The sequence below is a fragment of the Dipodomys merriami genome, unplaced genomic scaffold (assembly GCF_024711535.1).
Source record: "Dipodomys merriami isolate MVZ:Mamm:240054 unplaced genomic scaffold, mDipMer1.0.p SCAF_141, whole genome shotgun sequence".
Lineage (NCBI taxonomy): Eukaryota > Metazoa > Chordata > Mammalia > Rodentia > Heteromyidae > Dipodomys > Dipodomys merriami.
Genome location: NW_027202727.1, coordinates 937,705 through 954,289, shown reverse-complemented (window position 1 = coordinate 954,289; position 16,585 = coordinate 937,705). Strand labels below are relative to the sequence as shown.

Sequence of the window (16,585 nt, the reverse complement as noted above, 5' to 3'; positions counted from 1 at the left end):
CTGTGCCTCTCCTTCCCACAATAGCCAGATATTCTTCAGAGATAATGCCATCTGCACAGTAGCTTTGTGTCTCCTTCATGTCCCTCAGAGGTAGGGGCGGGGAGGCTTCAAACTTAGAGACCTACCGCATTACTGAAAGGTATTTGTTGCTTTTCTTTGAGATAAATGGGTGTCAGTGTCTCTGGGCAAAAGGAATCAAACTTTGCACAGCGATTCTCAGATCTCAGCCTCCTGAGTAGCTAGGATTACAAGGTGTGTGTCACTGACACCTGGCTGGATTTTTTTTTTTGTCAGACCTGGGGGTTGAACTCAGGACCTGGGCACTGTCCCTGAGATCCTTTTGCTAAAGGCTAACACTCTACCACTTGAGCCACAGCCCCATATCCAGCTTTTTCTGTGAATATGGTCCTGAGGAATCAAACTCAGGGCTTCATGAATGCTAGGCAAGCACTTTACCACTAAGCCCTGCATTTCAAGCCCTGCATTCATGTTTGAGAATGGTTTTCTTTCTCTTGTCAGCCCTTTTTCCTTCTTGTAGTTTCATGAGAACCTCAATTCCTTTCTCCTGAACACCACCAGTTTCTCCTCCAAGTGGAAAAGAGATGGAAAGGATTCAGAGTTTCGTAATGCTTTGTTTTGGCTTTATTTTTCTTCTATTGATTTCTTTGTAATTAAAAAGGTCATAGAAATGTGAGGGGCTGGGAAGGTGACTCAGTGGTAGAGTGCTTGCCTTGCATGCCTGAGGCCCTGGGTTCGATTCCTCACCACCACATAAGCAAAAAGAAAAAGCCGGAAGTGGCACTGTGGCTCAAGTGCTAGAGTGCTAGCCTTGAGCTGAAGCGCTGAGGGACAGCGCCCAGGCCCAGAGTTCAGGCCCCACGAACTGGCTAAAAAAGAAATAAAGAAATGTGAGAGAAATGGTAGAAAGGTGGACGGGATCCTAATAGATGAGGTGGGTGGAATATGGTGAATAATGGTGAAAGCATGTGGTTGTAGAGAATGTGGACTGACAATCATTCCTTCATGCTGAGTTTTTGGCGTAGGGAAGCCAAAGGCCCAGGGAGGGGACTTGACTGGCCTGTGGAATTTCTGTGGGCAGGGCTCTCAGCGAACAGCGCCCCTGGTGGCCAAATCTAGTGTAGCAGCGCAAGTTATTTTGGGAAGCAAAGAACTGTCTGGCTCCCCACTCACCATGCAGAGACAGGAGAAATGAATACACCCGGGGACAATTTTTTAGATACAGCCATAGAATGCACACATCTCTCTAGAGAATCAGCCTCTGTGGGCAGCTGGTGGTTTAGCTAAGAAGTACAGGGTTGGAAAAGAAAGGAGGGAGAAAGAGCAGGGATGTTGGTTTCTTGTTTTTAGCTCTGTTAGCGTCTTCTGTCCCCTGTGCTAAGCAAGGTATTGTCAAGTGACTTTTTCAGAAGTGCAGTGTTGGATTGCTCTGCTGGTACTCAGAGACTCTCAGACAAGCATCTTCTTCAGTCCTCTATTCAATAGTTTTCCTGCTGACCCATAAACCACACATCATCTCTGGGCATGGTTCTGTTTCTCTCTCTCTCTTTTTTCTTCTTGGTGCTGGTTTTGGGGCTTGAACTCAGGGCGAGAGTGTTGTCTCAGAGTGCTGTCTATAACTTGATCCACAGCTCTACCTCTGTTGTGTGTTTGTGTGTGTGTGTGTGTGTGTGTGTGTGTGTGTGTGTGTGTGTGTATGTGTTTGGTGCTTAATTGACAAAAAGAGTTTCATACATTTTCCTGCCTAGGCTGAGCTTGAATGATAAGATCTCAGATCTCAGACCTCTCCTCAGATCTCAGCTTCCCATGTAGCTAGGATTACAGACATGTGCCACTGGTGCCCGACTATGGTTACCTCTTCTTCCTTTTCTCCTGTTTCTGTGGTTCCTTTTGTTCATTCCTGGCCACCTCCATTTGGTGAAGAATGTTTTAGCCATCTTCTTTTCAATCCCTTACCTTTTCAAGAATCCATGTGTGATATGATCACCAGATGCAATCTCTTTGATCATAAATGGGATCCCATTTTACTTCCTGAACTGCCTGTTACACAGTGGCCTCAACAAATGGCCTATCTCCTTCCGTTCTCACAATAAGCCTATGATCAAAGCAGTTGTCTTTTATAAAAATTGCCAAACTGTGGGTCAGTGGCTTATACTTACAATTCTAGCTGAGATCCGAGGATCATGGTTTGAAGCCAGCTTGGGCAGACAAATCTGAGAGCCTCTTATCTTCAATTAACCACCAAAAATAAAGAGCTTTATGTACAGCACCAACCTTGAGCTGCAAAAAAGCTCAGGAGCAGTGCCTAGGTCCTGAGTTCAAGCTCTAAGACTGTCAGATGCACATGCACATACACATACATGCACATACACACACACACACACACACACACACACACACACACACACACACACTTGTCATTTTATAGTTAAGAAATGGAGACACAGGTTAAGCAGCTTGTCCAAGATTAACTCACTGACAAACAGCAAAGCTAGGGAATAGACTCATGCCTCATGGGCTCCATCAGTCACACTTGTTCTTCCTGGACTGCCATATCAGCTGCAGAGCTCTGCCTGGTTGTTGGCAACATGAATTATGGCATCTTGAGATGGGTGGCAAATTCCTGTGCATCACTTGGCAGAGCTGAGCCTGGTGAAGCTATCTGGGTAGCCCAGGTGGACATTGTCTCAACAACAGTGATATATGAGAGAGAGAGACACCAGGGCCTCTTCCTTCTTCTGATTTTGTGCAGGAGGAGTTACAGCTTCAAGGAGAGTGAGAATTTGTCTCTGGTTCCTGGGCTATTGCCAAACCTGCCTTGTAGAGGCTGCTTCTGCTTAGGGATTATCACAAATTGCTGGGCCCTGCACCTGACAGCCAGCCAGTTGCACGATGTGTTCAGAAAGCCAATAGAAGCCACCACTGCAGAAGCTGTCTGTTTATGTTCCGATCCTCCTCATCCATCATGCCAGACAATGGAATCAGTGTAACAGTCACCTTCGTCCCAGATGAGGATTCAGGGTTGAGGTGTCACGTCTCTGGGGGACAGAGGACCTTAGCTCCCTCGGGGAAGGGCGGTCACCTCCTTCTGGCACGTTTGGCAGGCATTTCCTCATTCAACTCACATTTGTTAATGCATGTATTGAGCAAGTTGCTGATGCCTAGCTACTGGTAGCAGCCAGTAGTCTCTGAACTTTTCTAAAAGATGAGATGAAACAAGTGCTACCATTCCTCCAGGGTAGTCAGCAAGAGTCTGAAAGTTTAGTTCCGAGATTGCTGCTAACCGTGTGTGTGTGTGTGTGTGTGTGTGTGTGTGTGTGTGTGTGTGTGTGTGCGCGCGCGTGCGCGTGCGTGCGTGCGTGCACGCGCACACACTTGCCAGTACTGAAGCTTGAACTTAGAAGCTTCTGCTTGCTCTTGTTCAACTTCGTTGCTCATGGCTGTTGTTCTACCACTTTATCCATACCTGTACTTTCTTATGCTGGTTAATTGGAAATAACAGCTTCCCAGATTTGTCTGCCCAGGATTCTCAGGTCTCAGCCTCATGAGTAGCTAGGATTATAGGCATCAATGTCGGCACACAGCTTGTTGCTAATTTTTGAATAAAAGTTCAGAAAGCCATTTTCATCCTTGGAGCCAGAACTAATCCGTTGCTTTTCATGCATGATCTCTCTCTTTACAATTGCTGATTTAAAAATAAATAAATGAGGGCTGGGAAGGTGGCTCAGTGGTAGAGCGCTTGCCTTGCATGCCTGAGGCCCTGGGTTCGATTACTCAGCACCACATAAGCAAAAAGAAAAAAGTCAGAAGTGGCGCTGTGTCTCAAGTTGTAGAGCTGAAGAGCTGAGGGACAGCGCCCAGGCCCCAGAGTTCAGGCCCCTTGACTGGACCTCCCCCCCAAAAAAATAAAAAAATAAAAAAATGATCCTTAGTTATGGTGGGCCACTAAACCTTTCAAAAGGCTTAGAAGGGGACTGGGAATGTGGCTCAGTGGTAGAGCGCTTGCCTTGCATGCATGAGGCCCTGGGTTCGATTCCTCAGCACCACATAAGCAAAAAGAAAAAAGCCGGAAGTGGTGCTGTGGCTCAAGTGGTAGAGTGCTAGCTTCGAACTGAAGAGCTGAGGGATAGCACTCAGGCCCAGAGTTCAGGCCCCAGACCGGACACCCCCCTCCCGCAAAAAAGATACATTTCAAAAGGCTTAGAAACCAAGCAAAGGCTGGAAGTATAGCTTGATGGTAAAGCATTTGTCTAATGTATATGAGGCCCGGAGTTCATCCAAAAGCACAAAACCAAATAGCAGCCAACCAAAATTCTTCCTCCTGAGCTCTAGCCTCTCTCCAAAGTGACAGCTTTTCCTTTCTGGAAAGCCGTTTGGGGACACGTAAAAAAATATGAGGGTGTTCTGTGTAGAACCTTGATTTTCTTAGCTAAACCATTTATCTTAGAAGCCTTTCTGTGCCAGTGCGATATGTTGAATTTATTCTTTTTAAAGATTGTGCAGGATTATATTGTAGGGATGTGCAATACTTAATGATGCAACTCAATGGATCTGTGTGTGTGTGTGTCAGTACTGTTGTCTAGCACTACCACTTGAGCCATAGCTCCACTTCTACTTTTTGTTGGTTAATTGGAGATAATATCTCACAGACTTTCCTGACTGGGTTAGCTTCAAATTTTGATCTTCTGATCTCAGCTTCCAGAGTAGCTGGAATTACAGGTATGAGCCACAGGTGTCTAGCCCCGTTTGATATTGACAGATGCTTGTCGGTTTTTTTTTTTTTCTTTTCTGGTTGTTTTATATACAGCTCTACAATTTCATTGGCATACTTTAGGCTAAATGCTTAGTGAAGAAACTGCTGATTCAGAAATGTGATTTAATTTGTTATAGCTGTTTCCGTATTGTCTTCTGAAGCATCCTACTATTGTATGAGACTATTTTTTCCTTACGATTTTCCTTCTTTTGGCCAATCTTGCAAAACCCATTTTCTAGTATGTGGAAGGAATATCCTGTTATCTCTAAAAATGACTTACAACTTCATTTAAAAAATTCTTTTGTGCTACTATATATGTTTGTATTCTGTCCTTTTTTGGAAGGGAGTTTAGTGAAAGTGTTATTGTTCATCTGTGTATTCATAAAGGTATTTTTGCTTTTTTTTTTTGGTGAGTCGTGGGGCTTGAACTCAGGGCCTGGGCACTGTCCCTGAGCTATTCAGTTCAAGGTTAGCTATCTATCACTTTGAGCCACAGTACCCCTTCCAGTTTTCTGATGATTTATTGGAGATAAGAGTCTCGGAAACATGGAAACATTCATTCATGGGCTGGCTTTGGACCTCAATCCTCATATCTCAGCCTCCTGAATAGCTAGGATTACAGGTGTGAGCTACCAGCACCTGGATTATTTTTATTTTTTAAGTTGTCTAATAAGAAAAAGGTTTTAGAGAGAAAGTCCACCTATATGAATGTAACCAAAAGCTGCTTGGCTCTAATTGAGGAGGCCAGAAGGAAAGGTAAGAGTGTGAGAATCATTTGATTGTAAAAACAATCCCACCTCATTATTCTATAGGGACTTAGCCTGTGATGGCCTTGATCCTTTGTGAGTTCCTGTAAGTAATGTACTAGTCTGCTTTTCCTAGTACTTGTGCCTAATTTGCAATTGTCATAGAGCAATGGTGTTTGGGGTTGGAGGCATGGCTCAGGTGACAGAGCACCAGCCAATGAGCAAAAACATCACATACCCAATTTGAGTCCCAGTCTCAAAAGAAAATGTGTGAGGAAAATAAAGTATTACCTGATTGAAATATTACATATAAACATCCTAATCACACAGTTTCAAATCTTTATTTAAATCATGGACCCATTTGAGTTGATTTCTTCTTTTAAAACTGCTTGAGGTAGGGATCTGATTTTATTCATCTGCAGGCAAGATATCTAATTTCTCCAGTCTCATGTATTGAAAAGATTGTCCCTTTTCCAGTACCTTCCTGTCTTTTCTGGGCATGGTCAAAAATCACTTGGCTCTAGATAGTGGGGTTTATATATAAGCTCCATATTCAGTTCCATGCATCTAAATGTATTTTTAAATATATTTTGTGCCTGTCCTTGGGCTTAAATTTAGGGCATTCAGTTCCATTCATCTAAATATGGTTTTAAATATTTTTGTGCCTGTCCTGGAGCTTGAATTTAGGGCCTGGGTGCTGTCCCTGAGCTTCTTTTGCTCAAGGCTGGTTTGACCACTTGAGATACAGCTCCGCTTCCAGCTTCTTTTTGCTTCAGATTAAGATCCTCAGATCTCAGCCTTCTGAGTCTCTAGGATTAAATATATGAGCCACCGGTGCCTGGATAGTTTTTCATTTTGAATAAAAGTTTACAGAATCAAATACTTCTTTCAAGGATAATTGAGTATATATAGTAATCAACAATTTGAATTTTGTACCTTTAAAAGGGTGTGTCAGCTAGGCACTGGTGACTCACATCTATCAGTCCTTGCTACTCAGGAGGCTGGAGATCTGAGGATCATGGTTCGATGCCAACTCAGGCAGAAAAGAAGTCCTTGAAATTCTTATCTCCTCTTAAACACCAAAAAGCTAGAAGTGTAGCTGTGGCTCAAGTCGTAGAGTGCTAGCCTTGAGCACAAAACCTCAGGGTCAGGGTCCAAGCCCCGAGTTCAAGGATCAGTTCTGGCACACATGCTCCACTAAAGAGAAATAGTAGTTATTGATCATCCCCAATACCCCTTTAATGCACAAATCCCATCTTCATCATGTGAATCCTTCCTGTGAGTACTACATAGGTGATTGCATGAATATTGGAAGCTTACTTTAGGTGAATGTCATTCTTTGCTAAGCCACAAAGACATGATTCTAATTTTATTTTCTGTGGACTTGCATATGTGCATATATACATATGTATATATGTATATATGCATATATATACATATATACATATATGTATATAATTTGTGCATAAATACATATATGTGTATATGATTTAATGTAATTATAATGCAATATATGTATAATATAATGTATAATATAATATATGCTAATGTATATGCATACATAAATTATATAAAATTATATAAATATGTAAGTAAATGTATACATAAAATTTATGTATAAATTATATACATATGTGATTTAAAATTAAATATAATTAAAAAATTTAAATTAAAAATTAAAGTATGCCTCCATCAGCCATACTGTCCTTATGTGTTCTAATTTCTCTTCACTATTTTCAGACATATTGAGTGTACAACCGATTGTAGAAAACATTGTACAATAGATTCTAGAATATGTTCCAGACCCAATCCTGGAGACTATTCCAGTGCCTATTCTAGAACCCATTCAAGAAAATACTTTCTGGAAATGTTCTAGAACATATTTTTGGAGCTATGACCTTTTGAGTTTCTGACTTGTTTGAACCTGTATATGCCCCTGTTTCTCTCTGTGTTTTCTGTCTGCTCTCCTATAGGGGTCTCTCCTGTTGTCATCTTTGTGAATTCCTTGTCTTCTTTTCCCCAACTGAACCTCATGTCCATCACCTTGCTTTTTTGCTCTTGTCATCTTGGTGAAGAGCTTGTTTTGTTTTTTAAATATATATTATTATTGTAAAGATACTGTACAGAGGGGTTATTGTACAGAGGTTACAGTTGCTTGAGTAGGGTAATGAGTACATTTCTTATCGATCATTGTTATCCCCCCTTTGTTTTTCCCCTATGGTTCCTTTCCTCCCCACCTCCCTAACTCCTCTCCCCACTGCCCTCCTCCGTGCCTGAAGTTGTAAAGTTTGTTTTCAACATACTGTCTTGTACATCTCATTGTTACAATGAGCCAACCTCTATCCCTATTTAAGCATCTTGTTTTTTCCCTTCCCCTCCCCAAATAAGAAAAATGTATATACAAGAATCAGGACACTAGAATCAAATACAGTGAAAACAGGGGTTATACCATGGGAAAGGAACATACCAAAGAAACCAAAAAACCCACATACTACATTATAAATATGTTAAAAACAATAGCTAGAAAGAAAAAAAAAACACTGTCTATCTTGGGGTTCATTTTGCTTAACATCATCTTATGGTCATATGTACAGAGCTTTTGACCATTGCTGCATGTCCTAGACACATACCAGTTATTGCAAATAAGAGAAACTATGGGACCTATGTTTCTTTGGGCCTGGCTTATTTCACTTAATAATTTTTTCCAAGTCTTTCCATTTCCCAACAAATGGGGCAATATCATTCTTTCTGATGGAGGCATAGAATTTCATTGTATATATATACCACGTTTTCTTGATCCGTTCATCTACCAAGGGCATCTCAGTTGGTTCCATACCTTAGCTGAGATAAACATAATTGTACTGGTAGCTTTAGTGTAGTCTTGTTTGTCATCATTTGGGCCCCAAAAGTGGGATTGCTGGGTAATAGGGGAGCTCTATGTGGAGTCTTTTGAGGAACCTCCATATTACTTTCCAAAAGTGGTTGAACAAGTTTCCACTCTCACCAATAATGCAGTAGGCTTCCCTTCTGTCCACATCCCCTCCAGCATCTGTTGTTATTAGCTTTCTTGATTCTAGCCATTCTAAGTGGGGTGAGGTGGAATCTCAATGTTGTTTTGATTAGCTCTTCTTTTATGGCTAGAGAAATTGAGCATTTCTTCATGTGTCTATTGACCATAGTGAAGAGCTTCTTTGGGGAGTTTTCTAAGAATAGACACACAGGAACAAACATTGTAAAGAAAATTGTTTTCTGAAATTTTACTGGTTTAATCTCTGAACTTCATTGACCTTTGACTTGGGAAGAGGACTCTCGGTTAGAAATTATTTTCTCTTCTCATTTAAAAGGCCTGGTTTCATTTTTAAAGTTTCATGAAGTTCTATTGAGTCAGCATTGGTATGTATTCACGTGGTTTTTTTTTTCTATAAGGGAATTTTTAGCTTTTTAACTATTATTTTAATATTAATATAATTTAAATTTTAATTAAAAAATCTAAATATAATTTTAATGTAATTTATTGTTAATATATTTTAATATAATTTTAATGTGTTGTACAGAGGGCCTACCATTTCATAAGTCAAGTAATGAGTACATTTCTTCTTTTGGAAACTCTCACCCCTTCCTTTACTTTCTCTGTTTCCCCTTCCCATCCCTGCCCACAAGTTATGTAAGTCATTTTCCACATAGTGTCTGCTGAATAACATGAGTTCATTTGTTTATTCTCCCTTCCTCCCTTTCTGGGCCCTTTCTTTACTCATCTCACAGAAGAAGAAAAAATCAAAAATACCATCACCACCAAAAACAACATTTGTATATTTTGCTCTTCATCTGGAGAAATCGGAAATTTCTTTGGTCATTGATTGTTGAGCACTAGCCTTGACTTATGTCTGTTTTATCCTGTACTGATCTTTTTGTTGTTGTTGTCTGTTGTGGGGCTTGAGCTCAGGGCCTGGACACTGTCCCAGAACGTTTTTATGCTCACAGCTACTGCTCTACCACTTGAGCCACGGCACCACTTCTGAGTTTTTGAGTTTTAGAGATAAGAGGCTCACAGGGACTTTGCTGACCAGGTTGGCTTTGAACAATGATCCTCACATCTCAGCCTCCTGAGTACCTAGGATTACAGGTGTGAGCATGTAATTACAACTCAGCTTGGGCTGAGCCTCTCACTGTGGAAACTTAGGTAGGAAAGAATTAGAAAGTATTCTGTGATTACTGCCTTTCTATTCTTCCCCCATTTCTGTATCAGACTTCCTATTACACAGGTGCTGGAATTTCTGGATGGATTACCTGTCTTTCTAGTATTTTCTTCCTTGTTATCCATTGTTTACTCTTTTATGTATTTATATTTGCTAGATTATCTTCTACTCTGTCTTATGATCCTTAGGTTTTTTTTTTCCCCCTACCATCCCCTAATCCTTAGGTTTTTATTTCTCCAATCACATCCTTATTTTCCAAGAGTTCTTTCAGTTTTGTTATGACTCCATTAATAGAATCATATTTTAACTTTATGGATTCAGGGTCTCTGGCTGCTCTCTCTCACAGGCTACTAAGGACAAATTTTGTTTTTCTCTTTCAGTTTTTCATCTTCCTGAATAGTGTATGTTCCTGTCTCCTCTCACCTCTGACCCCTCCAAAGTATATTTTTCCTGTCTTGTCTTTTTCTGTTGTTGTTCAAGTCTTTTCTCATACATCAATCTTCTTTGGTTATCTGCTTATATTTAAGCATGGATACCACTGATAGGGTTCATCCAGAGCTTTTTCTGTGCATGTATGTTTGCATTTTAAGAAGATTGGTTGTGATGACTTAGGAGAATTCTGAGGGGTATTTTCTTCTTGAGGTCGTTTCTCCGTGAGATGTTTGGGTTCTGCAGAAAACAATTTCTCATATCTTGCTGAGAAAATGTGGCTATCTCTGCTTTGGTATTCCAATTGGAAATAAATGCTAAGCCCAGCGCTGGTGGCTCATGCCTGTAATCCTAGCTACTCAGGTGGTTGAGATCTGAGGATCTCAGTTCAAAGCAGCCCAGGCAGGAAAGTCCTTGAGGCTTTTATCTCCAATAAACTACTCAGAAAACCAGAAGTGGTGCTGTGGCTCAAGTGGTAGAGTGCTTGCCTTGAGCTGAAAAGCTGAGGGACAGCGCCTAGGTTCAGAGTTGAAACCCCACGACTGACAAAAAAAAAAAAAAAGACAGAAGGAAGGAAATGCTAGAGTCTCAGCAACCTCAGGCTTCCTTATCTACTCTGAGATCTTGGTTTTATTCATGCTTCAGAATCAATTGTCAGCATGGTTTGGGGTACAACTCCCCTAAGTTACGGAGCAGGTGTGGAATGGTTTTTCTTCTTTTTTTTCTCCAAGTTTTTTTTATTATGAAAATTTTCAACCTTTGTTTTTTTTGCTGATCCTGGAGCTTGAACTCAGGGTCTGCTTGCTGTCCTTTAGCTCTTTTGCTCAAAGCTGGTGTTCTACCACTTAAGCCAGACCTCTACTTCTATCTTTGTGTTGGTGCATTGGAGATAAGATTCTCTCTAATTTTTGGCTTAGAGTGGCTTTGAACCATGACCCTCAATATCTCTGCCTCCTGCATAGCTAGTATTACAGATGTTAGCCACCAATGCCTAACAATTGTGTTTTATATGACAACTCTTGGATCCTTTCACCCTTTTAGGTTTTATACATAAACCCTTGCAATCTCCAATTTCCATACAGGCACAGAGAGGCAGTTTTACACAAGAAGAGATTCATGTCATGGAGGCAAGGAGGAGGAACCAGGAATGGAGTCCCAGTTTTCTACTTCTGGATTCTGGCAGGTAATAGCTATTTCAGATCCAATTGTACAATAAACAAGCACATTTATTCTCACATGTTCGGATGACCAAACTGATGAGTTTTGGGGGGAAAATAGGAGGCTCCAACTGACCACTCCTCCAAGAGATTTCTATTTGCCTGAGGCACTGGATATTATATTTGCAGTCCAATGATAATGGGGTTAACACGGATATTCATAATGGCGTGCATTCATCTGTTGTCTGACCTCTGGAAACCTTCAGAATCAGAACAGGTTTGCTCAAATGAGTTCTATATTTAGTCCTCATCCAGATGTTATACAGAGTCCCTCAGAGTGCCCGATATTTAGTAGGGTCTTCAGTTATTTGTTGAAGGATTGCCATAAATCACTCAAGTCCTATTAATCAAATGGTCAATCTTTTAATCATTGAGTTGTCAAGTTGAAAGGGCCTTTTAGTCTGTGTCATACCTGAGGTCTAAACATTTTTAAAAATGAAGTCAGGCATTGACTCTACCCTCTTGTACTCTGTTATTAACAATCTTCTTTATCCTCCCATTGATCTCAAATGTCTGGCTCCAAATTCTATTTGTGTGACTGTTCTTTCCCCAAGAATGCCCATTTGCAATTGCTCTTGTTTTATTCTATTTTTTCTTTCCTTTGTGTTCTTGAGCATAAGGTCTCCCTGTATAAGCCAAGTTTGACTTCTAAGGAGTCCCGAGTGGCCTTGAACTCATGACTTTCTGCTGATTGGGATTATAGACATTTACTATTTCATACCCACCCTGCAACAAGTTTTTCCTGCATATCAATTAACTAATGTTTATATCATCAAACATACCTGCAGAATGGCTTTTGATGATAATAGGAGTTTCAGGACCAAACAAGTAGCCATGAGCCTTAGAGATTTTGTGCTTTCTCCTGCGGTTATATAGCCTGATAAGCATTGCAGAAATCTTTGCAATATTTCTGCCCTCTAGAAACTCATAGTCTGGATGGAAAAAGTAAATCCAGACCAATTAGGGGAGCTTTTGTTGTGGTTTCTTTGAAAAGGGAACTAGTAGCGTGGGCTAAGATTGAGTGCACATGACAGGAAGTGCACACCCCAAACAGCAAATTTCTTCTTTATATTTGCCTAACTTTCCACCAAAATGTCAAGACTTTGCCTACTTTCATCACTTGTATGGCCAGTGTCTAGAACAGTACTCAGATATTTCAGGGAAGAAGAGGAAGAGGTGAAGGTAGATGCATGGGGTAGATTCAGAGACTAACAGCTATAATAACTTTTCTTCTGAGGATACGTGTTTATTGTTGCCCCTAGTAAGTTATCTCATGAACACATATCCAAAACAAAAGCAAACAAAAAATTCCCTTCCATCTCTGAAAGCATCTCATTCTATGACTTTATAAACTGTACAAGTGCTAGTGGTTAGTAATAGCAGAAGTTTGGTTATTTCAATAGCTGGTGGAGGACAACATAGTATGTATTTTTGAACTGGATATTGAGCTATTTTATTCCCTGAGGTTATACTTCTGTTAGTTTTTCTTTAATGTAGCCAAAGGTAGGGAGCGTCTCCTAGTCTATCACCAGGTTCTGTTTGCAGGTCTCAAGGCGGCTGCACACCGACCTACTAATATGGCTAAAGTCTATGATGTTAAGATAAGGACTAGAAGAAAGTCCGGCGGCATACCCAGAGAAATTACAGGGAGCTTTTTCACAATATAACCCTTATGATTTGAACACTCCCGAATCTACTCAAATGCTTATGTTTTCATACATAAATCAGGCTGCCCTGGACATAACGAGAAAATTACAGTCATTACAGAGATTAGGAGAAAGAAATGTGAGGGAATTAGTTGACATGGCAGAGAAGGTGTACAATAAGAGAGAAACTTCAGAGCAGAAAGAGGAAAGGAAGAAAGGGAAAGAGAAGTGGAAAGAAAAGAGAGAGAAAATGAACAAGAAAAGAATCTGACCTGGGTCCTGCAGCAACAACAGGCATTACATAGGAAGGAATTGAAGGAGATTCTGGCTGTGACTCATGTCGGGGATAGGGGACCCTGGAGACCCAGAAGGAATGGAAATGATTTCCAAAAACCCAGGCTGAGACTGGGGCGAAACCAGTGTGCATATTGTAAGGAATAAGGGCCCATGAGTGTCCCTTTAAGAAAGAAGAAGACAAGAAAACCAGGAACGGAAAGTCCTTTCCACCCAAAAGTCCCCAAGTCCTAGCAGCCAGAGAATTAGACTAAGACAGTGACTAAGGGGGACGGGGCTTGGAACCCTTCCCTGAGCCTAGGATAACCTTAAGAGTGGAAGGGAAACTTGTGACGTTCCTGGTTGATACAGGGCATAAAACTCAGTATTAAGGGCCAACAAGGGAAAAATAAAAAATAAGAAAGCTATAATATAAGGTGCCACTGGTATCAAAACTTATGATTGGACTACAAACAGGACAGTGGACTTAGGAAATGGCCAAGTGACACATTCCTTCCTAGTTATCTCAGAGTGCCCATATCCTCTTCTAGGAAAAGACCTCTTGTCAAAAATGACAGCCCAAATCCAATTTACTGGAGGAGGAATGAAGGATCTAAATGAAGCAGGAGAACCAATGAAAGTGTTAGTGACTTGTGCCCAGAGGAATATAGATTTCATCAGACTGAATCCCCCAAGAAAATTGAGTCTGAGGTTGAATTATGGTTGAGAGAATACCTGAAAGCCAGGACAGAAACAGCAGGAATGGGGTGGGCACAGCATATGCCTCCTATCTTTGTGGAGCTGAAATCAGGAGCAGATGCAGTTTAAATAAAACAATATCCTATGTCCATTGATACCTGAAAAGGCATAATTCCACATATACGGAGGTTGATAAAAGGACTCCTCATACAGACTCAATCAGCATGGAACACCTTTACTGCGCATTCAGAAGCCCAACAGCTTTGATTATAGGCCAGTTCAGGATCTGAGAGAAGTAAATAAAAGAGTAATGGACATTCATTCAACCGTGCCAACCCCTTATGCTTTGTTGAGTTCCTTACCTCTGGACAGGAAATGGTATTCAGTCTTGGACTTAAAAGATGCTTTTTTCAGCTTTCCCCTGGCCCTTAAAAGTCAGGTATTGTTTGCATTTGAGTGGTATGATCCTGAGGGAGGCGTCAGCAGACAGCTAACATGGACTAGACTTCTCCAGAGATTCAAAAATTTCCCTACTCTGTTTGATGAAACACTTCACGAAGACCTACGTGAGTATCAGGAAATGAACCCAGGTGTGAGTCTGTTGCAGTATGTTGATGATCTACTGATAGCCACTAAGACCGAATTAGAATGCAGAGAAGGAATTGCCAATCTGTTACAAACTCTGGGAGAGCTTGGGTATCAGGCATCGGCCAAGAAGGCCCAGCTTTGTAAACCAGAAGTACAGTATTTGGGATATATCCTCAGAGATGGGCAGAGGTGGCTGACTGAGGCAAGAAAAGAGACTGTGTTAAAGATACCAACTACAAAAATTCCAAAGCAAGTGAAGGAGTTTCTGGGGACTGCAGGATTCTGCAGAGTGTGGATACCAGGCTTTGCAGAAATAGCCCCTCCCCTGTATGAGGCCACAAAACTAACACAACAGCAGGCCTTTGAACTTCTGTAGTGACTCCTCTTGCAGGCTCCAGCATTGGACTTTCCAGGTGTATCTAAACCTTTTACCCTTTTTTGTGGATGAGGAGGGAGTGGCTAAGGGGGTGCTAACCCAGAAGCTAGGACCATGGAAAAGGCCTGTAGCCTATTTATCAAAAAGGCTGGACTCTGTGGCAACCGGATGGCCACTGTGCTTATGAATAATAACAGCAGTGGCTCTCCTGGTTAAAGATGCCACTAAGATAACGCTGAGAGAGCCCTTGACTGTGGCCACTCCCCATGCTCTGGAAGGAGTTCTTAAGCAACCACCTGATAGATGGATGAGCAATGCCAGGATGACCCATTATCAGACTCTCCAGCTCAACCCAGGACACGTAACCTTTTGCATGCCAACTTCCCTCAACCCAGCTACTCTTCTGTCAGATCCTGACTATGAGAAGCTGCTACATCAATGTGAGGAAATACTAGCTCATGTCCATGGGACCAGAGCAGACCTGCAAGACCAACCACTGCAGAATCCTGACCTGACACTGTACAACGATGGAAGAAGTTTCATCAGGGATGGACACAGGTATGTGGGAGCTGCAGTGACCAGGAAGATCAGGCAGTTTGGGCAGAAGCATTGCCCAGAGGGACCTCAGCCCAGTGAGTGGAGCTAGTGGCATTAACAAAAGCCTTAAACATGGCTGGAGGGAAAAGAATGAATGTCTATACAGACAGTAGGTACCCTTTTGCAACAGCCCATATACATGAAGCTATATATGAAGAAAGAGTCCTGCTAACAGCAGAGGGAAAACTATTAAAAATAAGGAACAGATTTTTGGGACTGCTTAGAGTTGTGTGGGACCCGGCACGGTTGGCCATCATGCACTGTACAGGGCATCAAAAAGGGGACACCAAGACAGTGAAAGGCAACAGATTGGCCGATCAGACTGCTAGACAAGCAGCAGCAGGAAAATTAATCGCCTTGGTGGCCAGACACATACATTCTGGACCTAGAATGCTACCAGTACAGGCAGACTACACTAAAGAAGAAGAGGAATGGGAATCAAAACTTCCTATGGCCCAAAAACTAGATGGATGATGGTGCCTAGCTAACTCAAAAAATTTAATTCCCTGAGTTCTAGGACTACAGATGTTAAAAAGAATTCACCGTGCCTCACACATGGGAACCAGGAGGATGCAGGACTTGCTAAGAGGCTCGAAGATCAAGATAAGAGAAGGAAATGAACTAATAGAAGACATTGTTAAAAAATGTAGAGCATGCCAGCTAACTAATGCCAGAAGGGGAAAAAAAGTTAATGGAAGTCGAATAAGGGTGACTAGGCCAGGAACGTACTGGGAGGAGGCTTTCACTGAACTTAAGAAAGGAAAGTTTGGTGACAAGTATTTACTAGTGTTTGTAGACATCTTTTCAGGATGAACTGAGGTTTTCCCAACCAAGCAAGAGACTTTGGGAATAGTGGCCAAGAAGATTATACAGGAAATTCTCCCAAGATATGGGTTTCCTGCAGTAATAGGGTTGGACAATGGGCCAGCCTTTGTATCCAAGGTAAGTCAGGGAATAGCCACTGCACTGGGGACAGAATGGAATTGCACTGTGCTTGTAAACCCCAGGGTTCAGGACAGGTGGAAAGAATGAATCAGACACTAAAAG

At 41.5% G+C, this 16,585-nt stretch overlaps 1 pseudogene; it reads left to right on the top strand.

The window, feature by feature from the left end:
* LOC138826293 (uncharacterized) overlaps nt 1-16,012 on the top strand; it is a 66,376-nt pseudogene extending 50,364 nt beyond the window's left edge.
* Nucleotides 16,013-16,585: the final 573 nt, after the last annotated feature.